A 15,532-nucleotide genomic window follows, 5' to 3' on the forward strand; every position below is an offset into this window, starting at 1 on the left:
AAGTGTTATTCTCATCAGTTATTGCTGAACCAGACTAAGGGTAAAGAAATCCCGTATCGTCAGGTTCACGGTTGTTCACAATTTATCGGTGCTGGGTTCACAGTTGTTCACAATTTATCGGTGCTGGCGCCACTGTTGTTCACAATTTATCGGTGCTGGCGCCACTGTTGTTCACAATTTATCGGTGCTGGGACCACTGTTGTTCTCAATATGTCGGTGCTGGGACCACTGTTGTTCACAGTTTATCGGTGCTGGGACCACTGTTGTTCACAATTTATCGGTGCTGGGACAACTGTTGTTCACAATTTATCGGTGCTGGGACCACTGTTGTTCACAATTTGTCGGTGCTGGGTCCACTGTTGTTCACAATTTGTCGGTGCTGGGTCCACAGTTGTTCACAATTTATCGGTGCTGGGACAACTGTTGTTCACAATTTATCGGTGCTGGGTCCACTGTTGTTCACAATTTATCGGTGCTGGGTCCACTGTTGTTCACAATTTATCGGCGCTGGCGCCACTGTTGTTCACAATTTGTCGGTGCTGGGTCCACAGTTGTTCACAATTTATCGGTGCTGGCGCCACTGTTGTTCACAATTTATCGGTGCTGGGACCATTGTTGTTCACAGTTTATCGGCGCTGGGGCCACTGTTGTTCACAATGTATCGGTGCTGGGACCACTGTTGTTCACAATTTATCGGTGCTGGGGCCACTGTTGTTCACAATTTATCGGTGCTGGGACAACTGTTGTTCACAATTTATCGGTGCTGGGACCACTGTTGTTCACAATTTATCGGTGATGGGACCACTGTTGTTCACAATTTACATTAATGATTTAGTCATAGGAATCGGAAATACAATTTCAAAATTGACAGACAGCACATAATTGGGAGCTGTAGTTAATGCAAAGCGAAAAATACAGGAAGACGTCAGTAAACTTGCAGAATGGGCGTGTAAATGGCAAATTAGTTTCAATATTTATTGTGTATTCCCTTGCCTTGTTTGCCCTCCCTAAATGCATTACCTCATTCTGGAGATTGAATTGCATTTGCCACTATTCTATCCACCTGTCCATTCCACTGATATCTTCCTGCAGTCCACAGCTTCACTCCTCACCATCAACCACACGACCAATTATTGCATCTTCTGCAAAATTGTTAATAATACCCCGTACATTTAAATCCAAATCTATGATATGTGCTACGAAAAGCAGCGACCTAGTACGGATCCCTGCGGAACCCCACTCGAGACAGCCTTGCAGTCACAAAAACACCCGTCGACCATTGCTTCCTGCCACTCAGTCAATTTTGGATCAACTTGCCAATTTCCCTTGGATCCAATGGGCTTTTACACTTTTGACCAATCTGCCATGTAGGGCTTTGTCAAAAGCCTCGCGAAAATCTATGTAGACGACAAAAAACACACTACCCTCATCCACCTTCCTTGATACCTCCAAAAAAATTCAATTCAAACGACCTTCCCTGAACAAATCCATGCTGACTGCCCTTCATTAATCCGTCCCTTTCTAAATGAAGATTAATACTTTCCCCCAGAATTGTGCTCAATACCGAGGTTAGGCTGACTGGCCTGCAATAATTCGATCTATTCCTTTCTCCCTTTTTAAACAACGGTACAACTTCAGCAGTCCTCCAATCCTCCGGCAACACAACTGCAGCCAGGGAGGATTGGAAAATGATGGTCAGAGCCTCCGATATTTCCTTCCTTGCTTCTTTTAACAGCCTGGGATGTATTTCATCCGGGCCTGGCGATTCAGGTGGAGTGATTTGGGGACTTCCTTTCCCTCTTTGCAAACGTTTGCACCGCAGGTCAAGATCACAAGTCTTGGTCCAAATTAGGACTACTTCCGGGTTTGAACCTCAAATCGCGAAATATACCCCGACCCCAACAAGCCCAGAAACAAGAACGTGTCTTCAAATTAACGTTTTGCAGACACATTCCATGAGAGGTCTGTCTGTTCAATGAAAGGGCGTTTTTGAACAGTCATTCGGTTTTCCGTTTCCTCCTGAACAAATACCACAGTGTTATTTTGTCGCTCAATTCCACAAATTAGGTAAAATAACCAACTGCACAAGGCACTGCTGGGAGTTGAACCCAGGATCTTCTGTTTACTGGACAGACGCTTGAACCAACTAAGCCACAGGGCCAATTGATGACACTTTGTCTCCACCTCCTCTCATTAATATCTATCAGCGACACTTCACTGTCGGGGGTTCAGGCCGTTTTTTCTCTGTCTGTTTCGCTTGTCCGTTCACCTGTGCATTCCGACACTGACTGGATTTCTCGCTGTGTTTATCTTTGTGTATCCATCAGTGCGTTGTTACACGGATGATTATGTGTGATTGTATTTGTTACATTAAATAAATTCGGGGATCAGACAATTCTCGCTCTGACATTGGAGAACTATTGAGCCGAACTTTACAGCGAAGTGTTGTTTATTGTGGTGCTGAAACTAAAAAAAGCGTAAGAGGAGCAAAAAGGGAAAAGGAGAAAAACTTGTGAGGGAAAATGAGGACAACTCTCAAGGTTTTTCCAAATATATTAAGAGAACGAAGGAAGGCTTGGAGTAATGTGGGCCGCTTGAAGACAGATGGAGGTGATATTGCAATTGAAAATCAGGAAATGGCAGAGTTGCTAAATTTTTACTTTGCATCGGTCGTCACAGAAATGGATGAGGCTAACATACCAGAGACACGAGGAAAACTGTTAATAAATCAAGGGGATTCGTATAAGTAAAATAACGGCAATGGAGAAAATAATTAGGCTAAAGATACACAAATCTCCAGGACCTGATGTTCACCATCCCAGGGGATTGAAAGGAACAAGTGAGGAAATTGTACATACTTTAGTCATGATCGATCAAAACTCTCTTGATTTAAGAATTGTTATTTAATGAAGCGCATCTTGATTGGAGGCTTCTGTTTGAGAAAGATCTCGAAGTGATAATTGAGAGACCGAAAATGAAGTTGTTTGGCAGGAGCGCTGATGCTGTCGGTTGTTCGCTGCTCTCGTGTTGCACAATTGTTAAGCGTGCGTTACTTATTTATAGCAGTATGGGCTCCAGAAATGACCAGGTTGTGAGTTCGAGCGTCTTCTAAAACAATCAAACCTTTTACTCCGAACATTTTGACTGGAGTTCAAGGTACAGCTGTTATGTTCAATAACGCATCTACTTCTTAGTGTTCCCATGGGAGCTCTTGGGTTCCTCCGGCCTGTCGTCTTGCAATAGCAGGTGCCAGTTTACTTGTTCATCGGGGGAGAGGGGGCTTTTAGCGGCAGCTCATATGGCAAAGGGGCCGGTACGAGATCTTTAAATCTAAAGAACCAAACAAACAATTCTTCTTTTCGTTAAGCCGATATTCATCGGTTGGAAGTTTCGTGTTGGCAAAATTTGGAAGGGAAATATTCTGCCTGGTGTCACTGTGCAACGGGTGAAATTATTCAGCTTATAGATGTTAATACGCTGAAAGATCGAGAGGCTTTTTCCAACTCCCGTGTGGGACAAGTTCAGCATTTGAGCCGCTGGGTAAAGTGTTATTTTAATTGGTGCTAACGAATGACAAGACATTTGGCACAAACAAGAAGAATTGTAAACTCACGAGTTCACTGTCCATATTTCTTACATCATGTTCAACAGGAACAAGGATTCTCCTCAACACGTTGCTGAGAATTTTATCAAACGGACCTCACCCTTGCTCGCCGGCTGCAGGGATAATTCAGAGACCTCCCATGAATATGTACGATGGGAGCTTATATAGTATCGAGCCTGGGTAGCTCAGTCGGTAGAGTATCAGACTTTTAAAGTGGGCAGTGAGCTGAAGGTCCAGCGTTTAACTCCCTGTCCAGGCTCCAAATTTCGGGACAGCTGGCAAGCTGTGTCTTTGTAACGGGAACTGCGATGTGTTGTCAAAGTTTCGATCGTATCTTGTTTCCCAGGGATGGGCAGTAATGCGCTGTCTGAGGCGGTTCCCGATCAGGAATTCAACTTTACTGTATTAGTTCACTGTATTAATTTCGCAAAACTCATTAAACTCTGTAAAAAAGACGAATACTTGTTCAAATCGCCATTAATCAACCAGTAACATTCTGTTTCCGGCTGAAAGAAATGCTAACTTTTTTATGCGTTAATTCACCAGGCCGAATTTAGGGCGTTCAGAGGGGAAGTGAAAAAGGAAATGAGAGGCAAAGAGAAATATGACTATAGACTGACGGCCAACATAAAAGGGAATCCAAAAGACTTCGACAGGCATGTAAACAGTAATCGTTTATTAAGGGGAGGGGTGAGGCCGATTAGGCACGATAAAGGAGATCTACTCATGGAGGCAGAGGGGATGGCCGAGGTAACAAATGAGTATTTTGCATCTATCTTTACCAAGAAGACAGAGTTTCAGCAAAGGAAGTTATCGTTGAGATACTGGATGGTCTAATAATTGATAAAGAAGAGGCACTTGAACGGCTGGCTGTACTTAAAGTAGATAAGCCACCACGTCCGGATGGGATGCATGCTCGGTTGCTGAGGGAAGTAAGGGTGCAAATTGCAGAGGTACTGGCCATAATCTACCAACATCCTTAGATATGTGTGTGGTGCCAGAGGACTGAAAAATTGCAAAGGTTACACCCTTGTTCAAAAAAGGGTGTACGGATAAACCCAGCAACTATCGGCCAGTCAGTTTAACCTCAGCGGTGGGGAAACGTTTAGAAAGCATAACCCGGGACAGAATTAACAGCCACTTGGACGAGGGTGGATTAATTAGGGAAAGGCAGCACGGATTTCTTAAAGGCAAATCGTGGTTAACTGACCTGTTAGAGTTTTTTGATGAGGTAACAGAGAGGATAGATGAGGGCAATTTAGTTGATGTGGTGTATAAGGACTTTCAAAAGGTGTTTGCTAAAGTGCCGCATGGTAGGCTTCTCATCAAGATTGCGGCCCATGGAATAAACGGGGCAGAAACAACATAAATGCAGAATTGACGAACAGCAGGAATCAGATTACTGGTGAACTGTTGTTTTTCGAACTGGCGAGAGGTGTACAGTGGCGTTCCCCAGGGTTCAGTGCTGGGACCACTGATTTTCTTGATATATATTAATGACTTGGACTTGAGTGCACAGAGCACAATTTCAAAATTTGCAGATGAAACAAAACTTGGAAGAGTAGTAAACAGTGATAAGGATAGTAATAGACTTCAAAGGATATCGACAGGCTGGTGGCATGGGCGGAGACGGGGCAGATGAAATTTAACGCAAAAAAAATGCGAAGTGATACATTTCGGTCGGAAAAACGAGGAGAGGCAAAATAAACTCCAGGGCATAGATGTAAAAGCGGTAGAGGAACAAAGAGGGGTTTATGTGTACAAATCATTGAATGTGGCAGGGCAGGTTGAGAAAGTGGTTAAAAAGCATAACGGATCCTGGGCTTTAGAAATAGATGTATAGAGTACAAAAGTATCGAAGTCAGGATGAAACCTTATCACACACTGGTTCGAACACAACTGAAATTTTGTGTGGGGTTCGGGACACCGCACTTCAGGAAAGATGTGAAGGCCTTCGAGGGGGTGCAGAAAAAAAATACTATCATAATTCCAGGGATAAGGGACTTTACTTACGTGGATAGACCGGAGAATCTGAGGTTGTTCTCCTTGGAACAGAAACGGTTTTGTAGAGATTTGATAGAGGTATTCAAAGTCATGAAGGATCTCGGCATGGAAGATGGAGAGAAACTGTTCCCATTGGCGGAAGGGTCAAGAACCAGAGGACATAGATTTAAAGTGCTTGGCAAATAACCAAAGGTGACATGAGGAAAAACCTTTTTACACAGCGAGAGGTTCGGATCTCGAATGCACTGCCCGAGGGTGTGATGGAGGCAGATTCAATCATGGCCTTCAAAGGGGCGTTGGATAAATACTTGAAAGGAAACAAAATGCAGGGCTTCGGGGAAAGGCAGGGGAGTGGTTCTAGCTGGATTGCTCTTGCAGAGATCTCGCACGGACTCGATGGCGCGAATGGCCTCTTTCCGTGCTGTAAGTTTTCTATGATTCAATACTACGTGTCGGTTGCAATGCAAAGGTAACAGAGCGTGCCATAAATCGACACGACTCTGAGTATCCTCACAAGCAATGTATTTTAAGAGCAACTAATTCTGAAACGTCTTACTTGATAACTCAATTCGTGCACTCGAAAGCAATTTGGTAAAGGGAGACTAATATTGGTGAATGGAAATAGTTGGTGCACAACTTGATATTGCTGTCCACCCGAAGAGAAAACGAGATTGGATGGATCGAAGTGGTCTGAAAGGATGGTCGATCGGCTGTGAGACGCAACCAACTTTTACACTGGCTGCACAATTAAAGTAACAGTGGCTCGTTGGTCTAGGGGTATGATTCTCGCTTAGGGCATTTCATTGAGTGATATGCGAGAGGTCCCGGGTTCAATTCCCGGACGAGCCCGCATGTCTTTCTCCCTTTAGTGAAAAGTCACCAATTGGTTTCTCGCATCTTTTCAGTTTTGCTGTTGGGAGAACTGAATTATGTCCAGAGGATGTTTGAGCTCTCGTGGACTGAATGCCGAAGTTTCGTCGACGCAATACACATGAAGCAAATAAAATGTCTCAAGATGATGAGGAGATTGAAACTGAATTTGGATTTTTCCCAATTCAGGCGGATATCAGATGACGGGATAGAAAGCCACATATCCAAGTTTGCCGATGACACCAAGATGGGCAGCATTGGAAGCAGTGCAGATGAAAGCATAAAATTACAGAGAGGCATTAATATAATAAATGAATGTGCAAAATTGTGGCAAATCGATATGAATTTCGTCAAGTGTGAGGTCATCCACTTTGGACCTAAAAGGATAAATCAGAGTACTTTCTAAATGGTGAAAAGCTCGAAACATTGGAGGTCCAAAAAGACTTAGGGGTCCATGAACATACATCATTAAAATGTCATGCACAGGTACAAAAAATAATCAAAAAGGTTAATGGAATGTTGGTCTTTATATCCCGAGGACTAGATTCAAGGGGATAGGCATTATGATACAGTTATACAAAGCTCTGGTTAGACCAGACCTGGAGTATTGCCTTCAGTTCTGGGCAACGCACCTTAGGAAGGATATATTGGCTATGAAGGGAGTGCAGCGTCGATTTACTGGAATGTTGCCTGGACTCCACAGTTCAAATTACGCGGAGAGATTACATAAACTCGGGTTTGCCTTGAATTCAGTAGATTAAGTGCTGATTTGATCGAACATTTCAAAATATGAAGGGGAACTGATGGGGTAAACAGAAAAAGAAAGATTTCCGCCCGTTAGCGTGTCTCGGACTCGGGGACGCAGCCTAAATATTAGGGTCAGGACTTTCAGGAGTGAAGTTGGGAAACACCTCTGCAAGCAAAGGGAGGTAGAAGTTTGGAACTCTCTTCCGCAAACGGCAGTTGATGCGAGCTCAATTGTTAATTTTAAAACTGAAATTGATAGATTTTTGTTAACCAAAGGCATTAAGGGACATGGGGCTCAGGCGATAATATGCAGTTAGGTTACATATCAACCAGGATCTCACTGAATTGCGCAACAGGCTCGAGGGGCGAAATAGTATACTTTTGCTCTTCAGCTCCTCATTGTTACAGAATGATCCTGCATTGATTGGGAATCGAACCAAGGTCTCCAGCGTAACAAGTAAGAATTCGACCCCAAGCACCATCAACGCGCGCGTTTGTAACAGCAGCATGTGTCCATTTGGAATCCGATCTGAATGAACATGCCGTTTACAGCTGCGGTGGCCGAGTGTTTAAAGCGTTGGACTCAAAATTCAATTGAGGATTTCCTGCCCAGGTTTGAATTCTGCTCGCAGAGCTACTGTTTAAAGATCACTCCAGTGCTGAAATAGATTAATTGGAGTTAATTGACCGCATTTATCTCTCTCCCAGAATGAGAGATTCTCCAGCGAGGCCGGTGCTTTTAACTTGTGTCCAATCTTCTCTTGCAAGATTTCAAGACCCAAGAAGGAATCTCTCCCAATCTGTAACTTAAATTCTGCTAGTTTGCAAAACCTGACATTTATACTCTTTATTTTCTTTGTCTGCATCTCTCCATCTCTCCATGTCTCCGTCTCTTGTCTCTCTGTGTTGTCCCCGATAGACTTCTCAGGCTTCCTTGAACGGCGATGGCTGATCTAACCTGCAACAATAGCAGAGAAGGGTAAAGAAAAAAAAGACTGAGACAGCAGGAAAAGGAAAGGTGCAACCCAGCTGATAATTTCGCAGCTAATGTTTCCACATTCGTGGCTCTTCGTTCTCATGGTGAATGAAAGCAGCAATTTGAGCAAAGTGTACTTATGGTGGAGTGTAAACTATGACGATGCCGAGACAGACGACAATGTCGTTTCAGAGTAATTCATTCTGTAAAGTGTTACTTGATAATACAAGTCATACATTCAAAACAAATTTGATAAAGAGAGACTAATGTTGTTGATGTGAAATAATTAGTTTAGAACCTGATATTGCTCTACATCGTATATCGTACAAGAAAGCGAGTTTGGATGGCCATGGTGTTCTGAAAGGATGGCGGATCAGCTGCGCGGTAGCGAAATTTTACAGTGGCTGCACGGCTCGGTTAGCAGTTGGACTTTGGATCTGATTCTCGCTCAGGGAGTTTCACTGGTTCAAATCCCAGTATGAGCCCCTTGCGTCCCCATTTTTCGTCAAAAACCACCAATTGGCTTCTCACATCTTTGAAGCAAGTGCAGAAGGCAGGTTTGACTTATCTCCAGCCGAGCATGTTTGAACACCAGAGGGCAGAATGCAGAGGGTATGTCCACGAAAGACACGTAGACGAAATGAAGATGATCTTTCAAGAAGTTGGACAGATTGAAGCCGGCACATGAATTTATCCCAATTCAGGCGATCTCATGGGTACAGATACAAAAGGTAAAGGAAGCTGCATTGGCCTGGAACCAAACCCCTGGTTTCCCGTCGGCAGGCGAGAGTTCTACACTCAACCACCAATCCACACACGGCTGCCGGCTGCACGTGTAGCGTTGAATACAAGTCTGGAACATGCAGTCTGGCAGAGTTCCTGTGATTATCCTGCGCAGTCTCCAACCGCGTGCTCCCTGTGGGTGACCAAACGAGTGGGTCAAGCATGGTCTTGAAATTCACTGAGATTCGAAATCACTTCACATCGCCACTGTAAAATGGTCAAATAAATAAGAGCTGTAGTTACCAGGCAGTGTTTACTTTTTTCAGAAATAATGTAAGAATCCAGCCCTATGTACACGTCTAAGATTTCACGGCATGCGACGAATTTCCTTTAAGCTGCCACCTAAATTCTGCTCAATCACAGAATTGGAGATTTATACTATTTTTCTTTGCATGTATCTATCTATCTCTGTCTGCGTTTCTTCACTTTCGCTGTTGATCCCTAATGGGCTAATTAGGCTTCCTTCAACAGCCAGGTCTGCAAACCCGGGATGGGAAAAGGCGATCGGTTCTTCGTCCAATTGTTGGATTTCGACGGGATGAGATTTGCTATTTTCCGTCTCCGTTTTCGGAAAAAATAAACTCGGATGGGATTCCCCCTCCTCGGGTCCCGTCACCTCCGGGTAATGGGAATGAACCCGATCATGCACTCGATTTAATATCTGTATTCTCATTGTTTAACAATAAAATTATGGGGATATATTTATTTTGAGGACACATTTTAGAAATGAACACATTACAGACTTATTCGAAAACTAGAAGCACGTGGGATTAAAGGGTCGGTGGAAACGTGGGCAAGTAATTGGCTAAAGGATAGGAGGCCGAGATTAGTGGTGAACGGATGTCTTTCTGACTGGAGAGAAATATGCAGTGGGATCCCCCGGGTGTCGGTATTAGGATTATTGCTTTTCTTGTTATATATAAATGACTTGGATGTGGCAATAGGGAGCACAATTTCGAAGTTTGCGGATGATACAAAACTTGGTAACGTAGTAAGTAGTGAGGAAGATAGCAGCAGACTTCAGGAGGACAACGACAGACTGGTGAAATGGGCAGTCACGTGACAGATTTAACGCCGATCAGTGTGAAGTGATGCACTTTTGGAAGAAGAACATGGAGAGGCAGTATAATCTAAATGGAACAATTTATGGGGGGTTGCAAGAGCAGAGGGACCTGGGGGAGCATATTCAGTAAACAGGGCAAGTTGATAAGGTAGTTAAGAAAGCGTATGGGATACTTGGCTTTGTAAATAGGGGCATTGAATACATTAAAAAGTGAAATCATACTAATCCTTACAAATTATTGGTTAGCCCTCAGCTGAAGTATATTGTACAGATCTGGGCACCACACTTTAGGATGAAAAGGCATTGAAGAGGATTCAGAGCAGGTTGACCTGGATGACACCAGTGATGAGGGACTTCAGTTATGTGGAGAGATTGGAGAAGCTGGGATTGTTCTCCTTACAACAGAGATGGTTAACGCGAGACCTAATAGTGGTATTCAAAATAACGAGGGGTTTTGAAAGAGCAAGTAGGGAGAAACTGTTTCCCCTGGCAAGTGGGTCGGTAACCGGAGATCACAGATTGAAAATAATTGGCAAAAGAACTGGAGGGGAATTGAGGAGAATTTTTTTCACACAGAGGGTTGTTAAGATCAGGAACGCACTTCCTGAAAGGATGGTGGAAGCAGATTCCATAGGATCATTCAAAAGGCAATTGGACATAATTGAAGAGGACTAATTTGCAGTGTGATGTGGAAAAATCTGGGGTGTGGGTCTAATTTGGACAGATCTTCGAAAAAGCTGACACTGGCACGACGGCCGAATGGCCTCCTTCTGTGCTGTAAGATTCTATGATTCTATGATTACCTTCTGAATCATTGCAATTGAGGCTATTCAGTGTTGAGCAACCAAGAAAATTGTAACCGTGATATTCGGCTTCTCCATTCCCTTATGAATATCGCAGCTTACAATGACCAGGCGGGGGCGGGACTGAATGGGGGATAGAGTGCGAAGATTGGAATGGAAGCCCAGCAAAATGAACTTGGTCTCATCAGTTTTTGTTATTTTTCCTACCAGTTGCCCGAAGCAGGCGGTGAACCTTCTTCTCGAGAGAGGATCGTCATTTCAGTTCAGAAGGAAAAAGGTATCAAGAAAATCGGGTAAAACGCACACAGAATGATCCGGGACTTACAGCACACCCCTTTTAAACAGACACAGATACGGAATAATCCGGGACAAACAGTACGTCCCTTTTTAACGGACACAGACACGGAATGATCCGGTCATAAATCTTCATTGTGGTCCATAAGTTTCTCTTACGTTGACCATAAGATTTACTCTATTTACAATGACACCAATGTACAATCTGATACTTCGCGACCACACAATCTCAACACCTTCCTGGAAGGAACTGTAGCTGATTTCAGCAAACAATGCAATACCCACGGTCTGCCGTTTCCAGAAGGATGGGACTTCGACCAGATCTTCTGGGTGGACTGAATGAGAGAAACAAAACTTAAACAAAATAACGACGAGGATGGGATTCGAACCCACGCGTGCAGAGCACAATGGATTAGCAGTCCATCACCTTAACCTCTCGGCCACCTCGTCGCATGTTGAAATAAACGAAAGCTCCTTTATTCAAAATGAAAATACTGGCTATGTTGCCAACCTGAAGTGAAAACTGGAAATGTGTTTCTCCTCAGCAGGTCAGGCAGGATCTTAAGACATGGAAACAGAGTTAACGTTTCAGGTCGATGGCTATCACATGAGTATTCCAACTCACTCAACTTGTACCCCTTGTAGATGTTTGAACGGCATTGGGGAATTAGAAGGTGAGTGACTTGGCTCAGAATATCCAGCATCTGACCTGCTCTTGTAACCACAGTATGTATGTCGCTGGTCCAGTTATGTTTCTGGTTAATGATAACCACTAGTATGTTGATGGTGGGGGATTCGGCGATGTTTATACCAAATCCCCACAGAAGAGATTTACTGCAAAGATTCTAGGGATGAGGGGTATAAGTTTCATGGATAGATTGGAGAAGCTGGGGTTGTTCTGCTTGGAACAGAGACGGTTACGAGGAGATTTGATGGAGGTATTCAAAATCATGAAGGATCTGGACAGAGGAGATAGAGAGAAACTGTTCCCATTGGCGGAAGGTTCAAGGAGCAGAGAACATAGATTTAAGGTGTTTGGCAAAAGAACCAAAGGTGACATGAGGAAAAACTTTTCTGCACAGCGAGTGTTTAGGATCTGGAATACACCGCCCGAGGGGGTGGTGGAGGCAGATTCAATCATGGTCTTCAATAAGGAACTGAATAAGTATTTGAAACGAAAGAGAATGCAGGGCCACAGGGAAAGGGTGGGGGAGTGGGTCTGTCTGGATTGCACTTGCAGAGAGCCGGCACGGACTCGATGTGCCGAATGGCCTCTTTTCGTGCAGTGACCTTTCTTTGATTCTATTCTATTTGTCGGAGGCGATGCGAAGCGACCGGAGCGTGACGTAAATCGACCTGCTCATGTACATTCCCTGATAATAAATCCTAGTGTGATGCAAAGAAGAAATTCATAATTATGTTACATATCTTTTATATTATACTGACTATAAGAGGTACTCGTTTCACCAGGGCGCCATTGTGCACATTGATTGATACTTCGCCGAGATCACCCCGTACAGTCCCAACACCTCCGTCCAAGAAACAGTTGGGTAGCAATCCAGACTTTGCTGAATTGTGCAAAAATGTGTAAACCAGCAATGCGGAAAAGCACTTCTTATCAAAGAAGGGTTTTTGATGAGGCGGCCAAAATGGAAGGGTGCACAAATTCTGGCAGCAGTGAGATTCGAACCCACATAATTCAGAGATGGAAGCCAGCATCTGAGACAGCGCAGTTACTCACGCAGATGATAAGCCATTCAGATCTGATGATAAAGGTCATAGAGCTGAAACGTTTCCTCTGGTTCTTTCGCCACAGGTGCTGCCTGACCTGCTCAGCGTTTTCAGCATTTTCTATTTTCATTTTTGTGATTTCACAATGGCTGTTTTCCTGAAAACACCCAATTTGACCCAAGAACGCAGCTCGCACTTCACTTTCCTCACGCGCTTAAAGTCTGCCGTTTCCGAACAAAATCTCCTCCGCGCCGAGCTTTCAAAGGACCTTTCGCTCACGGCCAACCTCCTGTAATCGACACTTTTTCACCATTCCCGCTCTTCTCATTTCTCCTCATTCCTTTTCAATCGGACATTTCCACAGACCTATTAAGATCAAGCGAAACATTTCCGACTTTGCTGCACCGCGCAGATTGCCAATAATGCACCTTCCAGCCGTCATTCGCAGCTCTGCAGCGCCGCCCGTCTCTCCCGCACATCAACTGCTCGGGGAAAAGCGCCAACGACCATGAAAACAAAACCCAGTTCTTCAGTTAACATCCCCCGTATCACAAGATACCCATGGAAATTTCACGGAAAAGTATGCGCTGTCCTTCCGAATGCCAGCCCTGCTTTCTTAGAGCTTGTCTCTGGAGCAGATCGAAATGTATCGACTGGTTTCAAGTCACAAATGAACATTGATGCGAACGGGACATGTGCCCCCGAGAAACAGCGGTCGATGGAGAGCAAACTTAAAGGCGTAAGAATGTGAAAGTAAATGTTAGAGTGGGCAAGGCCGCAGTAAAGTGTCAATGAAATGAACGATGATTGTGGAAGGAAGGAAAAGCTGGAAGAAGCGGCGGGTCTGAATTTTGGATCATCCAACAGAGACACACGAGAGAACAAAAACAGGATACAGACAAAGGTGCTGGGGCAGAAAGGCAAAGAAAGAAAGAAGAGGAATGAAACGAGAGTGAATGAAAGAATGGGAGAGAGGGAGGTGAAAGAAAGAAAGAGAGAAAGAAAGATAGAAGGGAGCGAGAAAATCAAGCGTGCAATACTCACCCCGCAAACGGGCGCTGCTCCCAATCGGCTACACTTCGCCCCACAGACCCTCATCCCATTCACACCATCCGACAATACACTGTCACTGCTGTGGAGAGAAACAGAGAGTTAAAGATACAGAGACACTCACAGCGTCCCACAATACACTTTAAATCATGTGTAGTGAGATAGAGTGTTTAAAGATATAAAGAAATTCTCCTTTTTTTTTCAAAAGTGGCACATCCCAGAAGCAAGAGAGAGCGTGGGTCAGTCTCCCTCTCCTGATAGAGCTGAGGCTTGTCAGTCAAGAGTCCCCTCCTCCCTGTATTGGCCGTGGAGGAAGTCCAGAGTAGATTTAATAGAATACCGTCAGCCTGACCGAGGTTAGGCTGACTGACCTGTAATTACTTGATCTATCCTTTTCTCCCTGTTTGTACAACAGTACAACTTTAGCAGCCCTACAATCCTTCGGCATTTCACCTGTAACCAGGGAGGATTGGAAAATGATGGTCAGAGCCTCCGTTATTTCCTTCCTTGCTTCTGTTAACAGCCTGGGATATATTTCATCGGGGTCTGGAGATTCAGGTGGAGTGATTTGGGGACTTCATTTTCGTCTTTGCAAAGATTTTCACCGCAGGTCAAGATCACAAGTCTCGGCCCAAATTAGGACTGCTTCCGGGTTTGAACCTCAAATCGTGAATTATACCCTGAATCCAACGAGCCCAGAAACAAGAACGTGTCTTTAAGTTAACCCGTTACAGACACATTCTATGAGAGGTCTGACTGTACAATGAAAGGGCGTTTTAGAAGAGTCAATCTGATATCCGTTTCCTCCTCAAACCTGAACAAATACCAATTCCAAATTGCCATTTTGACGCAAAATTCCACAAATCAGGTAAAAATAATTAGTTATACAAGGCACTGCTGGGAGTTGAACCCAGGATTTTCTGTTTACAAGACAGATGCTTTAACCAACTAAGCCACAGCGCCCATCCATGATAACTTACCCCTACCTCCTCTCACTAATATCTATCAGCGATACGTTACTGTCTGTTTGGGGTTCAGACCGTTTCATCTTTGTCTGTTTCACTTGTCCGTTCACCTTTGCATCCCAATGCTGCCTGCATATCTCGTTGTGTTTATCTTTGTGTATCCATCAATGCGTTGATATACGGATGAGTATTTGTACTTATGTTTGTTACATTAAATAAATTACCGGTTTAGACAATTCTCGCTCTGAAAATGAAGAACTATTGAGCCGAACTTTACAGCAAAGTATTGTTTATTTTGGTGCTGAAAATAAGAAACCGTAAGAGGTCCAAACAGGGAAAAGGAGAAAAACCTGTTTGGGAAAATGAGGACAACAGTCAAGATTTTTACCAGTACATTAAGAGAAAGACGGGAGGCTTAGAGTAATGTGGGCCGCTTAAAGACAGATGGAGGTGATATTGTAATTGAAAATCATGAAATGTAGAGTTGCTAAATATTTACTTTGCTTCGTTCTTCACAGAAATAAATGAGGCTAACAAACAAGAGATATGAGGAAAACTATAAATAAATCAAGGGGATTCAGTATAAGTAAAATAATGGCAATGGAGTAAATAATTCGATGAAAGATAGACAAATCTCAAGGA

The 15,532-nt window shown here is 43.8% G+C and overlaps 4 non-coding genes across 4 annotated transcripts; 1 reads left to right on the forward strand and 3 right to left on the reverse strand.

Annotated features, from left to right (window-relative positions):
- Positions 1-2,087: 2,087 nt before the first annotated feature.
- On the reverse strand, positions 2,088-2,161 carry trnat-agu (transfer RNA threonine (anticodon AGU)). The gene has a single exon. It is a non-coding gene; the product is annotated as a tRNA-Thr (tRNA).
- Positions 2,162-6,368: 4,207 nt separating this feature from the next.
- trnap-agg (transfer RNA proline (anticodon AGG)) lies at positions 6,369-6,457 on the forward strand. Its single transcript is given in 2 exon segments — positions 6,369-6,404; positions 6,422-6,457. It is a non-coding gene; the product is annotated as a tRNA-Pro (tRNA).
- Positions 6,458-11,512: 5,055 nt separating this feature from the next.
- trnas-gcu (transfer RNA serine (anticodon GCU)) lies at positions 11,513-11,594 on the reverse strand. The gene has a single exon. It is a non-coding gene; the product is annotated as a tRNA-Ser (tRNA).
- Positions 11,595-14,814: 3,220 nt separating this feature from the next.
- trnat-ugu (transfer RNA threonine (anticodon UGU)) lies at positions 14,815-14,888 on the reverse strand. Its single transcript has one exon. It is a non-coding gene; the product is annotated as a tRNA-Thr (tRNA).
- Between the last annotated feature and the right edge of the window lie 644 nt (positions 14,889-15,532).

This window comes from Heptranchias perlo, chromosome 20 (genome assembly GCF_035084215.1).
Source record: "Heptranchias perlo isolate sHepPer1 chromosome 20, sHepPer1.hap1, whole genome shotgun sequence".
NCBI classification, from domain to species: Eukaryota; Metazoa; Chordata; class Chondrichthyes; order Hexanchiformes; family Hexanchidae; genus Heptranchias; species Heptranchias perlo.